The 3100-nt window shown below is 32.2% G+C and overlaps 1 long non-coding RNA gene across 1 annotated transcript; it reads left to right on the forward strand.

The window, feature by feature from the left end:
* The first annotated feature begins 845 nt into the window (after nt 1–845).
* Nucleotides 846–1989, forward strand: LOC128205273 (uncharacterized). Its single transcript, XR_008256207.1, has 3 exons — nt 846–899; nt 1149–1188; nt 1317–1989. It is a non-coding gene; the product is annotated as an uncharacterized LOC128205273 (long non-coding RNA).
* Nucleotides 1990–3100: the final 1111 nt, after the last annotated feature.

Here is a 3100-nt window from a genome sequence, read left to right on the forward strand (position 1 = left end):
GAAATGGAGGACAGGACAATTGTAACAAGAAGTTGGGTATCACTGACCTTCAGTATTTCAGACGATTGGACATTCGTGTACTGCACAGCCAGTAACTCTGCTGGAACTTTGACTTCAATAAATCGAGCTGCTGTTCATGTTCACAAAATAACAGGTTAGCGTAAATCATATATAAACCTTAAAATGTATCCAATGTTCTCCTTTTTTATGCGTTATGCAAAACAATATAATAATGAGTAGTTGCTATGGATGTTAATATAATAACATTTGAATATTTAGCTTTTCTGTTTCAGAGAACTTTAAAACGGACAACAGTCATTACGATTCTACATTAGCAAAGACTGCAATTGGGCTGTCATCTATAACTGGAACATCATTAGTCTTTTTTATTGTCGGATGTTTAATATTCATGAAACTACGTTCATCTAAAGGTAAGAAATAATGCTATACTTTTATCGATGTCATAGGATAACTGATGTTAGTCTAAAACTGATATCCGTTTTGCTTAACTTGGTTTGTTTGAACTGTTTACTTTGTATTTGTCATTATTGCATTGTGATTGTATATTATTTCTATATTTCGAGTATTTCGTCTCGCCGTTTCAGTCATTTGCCTAAGTGTACGTTTGTTTGACAATATTTAAAATGTATTTGCATTGCATAATGATCAGTAGCAAACACTTTGAAGTGTTCAATATTGACTGCTTGAACAATCTTCATTTAAGATATAATGATATCTTCGATATGAATGTAAACTTTTGTGAATGCTAATATTGTGCATTTGTCGTTTAAGTGTTTATAACGGATATACTTATAAATGTTTGATAATACATAAATGTAAAATTTTAGCCGTTCAACGAGAACATACACATGATTCAGGACACGTGAATCAAGCAAACGGTAAATATTTTGTTCGAATAAAGCAGCCTTGAAGTGTTTAAATCAACGATTTAAAATTTTCTTTTTTCTATTTACATGTTAGCTTGTGATTTCCGAAAATATAGGTACTGATAGGCATGTGCAGTAATTTACATGCTAATGGCGTTTTTTAAGGATTTTTGTAGGGTGTTAAATACTGTATTGGAATTGATAAACTAAATTCTTGATGTTGTTTTTTTTGTCTATTTCTGTTTTTTCGTTGTTGTTCAGATCAAGGAAAAGACAATACCAGTAGCAGAATTAATCTGAAGTAAGTTTTTATCATTTTTAGATAGATGAAATGTTTTATGATGTTTTTAACGGTATATTGATGATATATAACAAGATTTCTTACATGACAAAAGAATATACCGATAAGATCAAAGTTGTTGATTTTAGGGCCAGCGCAGGAAACATCAGCTACACCACGTTACAAATGTATGAGAACACAACGTTCAGAGAGCCATACGAGCCTATGCAGATGGCGGGAGATTCTTAAGCATGTCATAATATGTATGTATTTTTTTAATTGTTTAATTGTGTTGCAACCATATGATTGTTCAGCTTTACTATGATTTACCAAACTCTGAATTTTGCTCAGTTTCAGTTGTTGTTGTTTTTTTTAGACAAAACTATGCCCATATGAGTATCAGTTGTAATAACAATGTTCAAAGAGGCTTAAACAAACAGAATCATGAGTAAAACCAATTGAATATGCTTTGAAAACTGATAGATGGAACCAGATCTGCATCAACTTAAATCATTAAAATGTACACACATTGATATAAACCTCATTGCAAAAATCTTCTTTTTAAATATAAAAAATGGGAATAATTTACGCATTGCACACCTTTTTCCAACAAAAATAGACAATTTTAAATAAAGATCTAGAAAACATGTTTAACATCATTTATAAGAATTAACAGCATACATACGAAAGAGTAAATGGGAAATGTATTTGTTTCAATCAACACATTGAACTTCAGATACGTGGTTTTGAATGTTGTTGACATTAATTCTATTCACGTATTTAATCATGTATCAATATACGTGTATTATTACCGACACAAATAATATGCATAAAGCGGTAGATTCTTCTTGTTCTTCAATTTGGTTGTTATGTTCCATATAGCAATATTGTTTCTAAGGTAAGTAGTTTTTTGTAATTACATCAATGCATTCATTATTCTTGTGTAAACAAAAAAGTAAACTGAAGGGATCCAAGCATGTTGACATGCCACCCTAAAGAAGACGATACTACACCTCTAAACCCACTTATGGAAACGTCTCACGCAAAAACCTATATATCACGTTTAACATCAAGGCCTGTATGTCATGGTCACAAACAAAATTATAGTTTCCTACAGTGATATTTACCACTAATTATTTTCGCCCTGTGACTGAGGCCAAGGTCAATATAACTTGACACTTAAATATGATATTTCTTGACATTAATGTTCCATACATGAACACAATTCGTCACGTTCCAAATTTCACATTAGAAAAGTAATTGTCATGTAAACTTCTGGGTGAAAAGGTTTTTAGTTCTGGCTAGAAAATTATCTGTTTGAATTTTCGATCGTTTCGAGTGCAAATCATTGTTATAGATTCACGCGGTACAGAATATCTCCCGGAAATGTTTATGTTTACAATTAATGGCCAGTTTCGTTTATTAAACTAATACACACTAAGCCTTCACTTACGCTCTGCATCCTGTTTCAAGGTCCAGGATGTTCGGTACCTTTTTTATTTATAAATAACTACATAAACGTTGTTTTGCTAGTTAAACTGACTTGCATTTACCTGCACAATTATGTTTTCCAAACTCGTTTACTGAAACTTGAACTTATGATGTGGAGGGCGTTCGCAATTCGTGCATAAACGCATGGTTTAACACTTCAACGCATACATATATGTATAAGCAATTAGTCGAAAATGTTCGTAAGTCACAAAAACGCGCGAAGAGGTTGAACGACGATGAAGTTTCATCAAGAAATCAGAAATTTGGATGGAGCAATGATGTACGAAACTAAACATTAGTTTGTCCCTAAACCAGATTACGAGAGATACGAGCCTAACCATGCAATTTATTGGCATAGTAATTATTTGTACATTCCTTTATAATTACTCTGGACGATAATACCAACATTGTTCCAGCATACATTGCTCCTGGCTAGTAGTAT

Source organism: Mya arenaria, chromosome 10 (genome assembly GCF_026914265.1).
Source record: "Mya arenaria isolate MELC-2E11 chromosome 10, ASM2691426v1".
Classification (NCBI taxonomy): Eukaryota; Metazoa; Mollusca; class Bivalvia; order Myida; family Myidae; genus Mya; species Mya arenaria.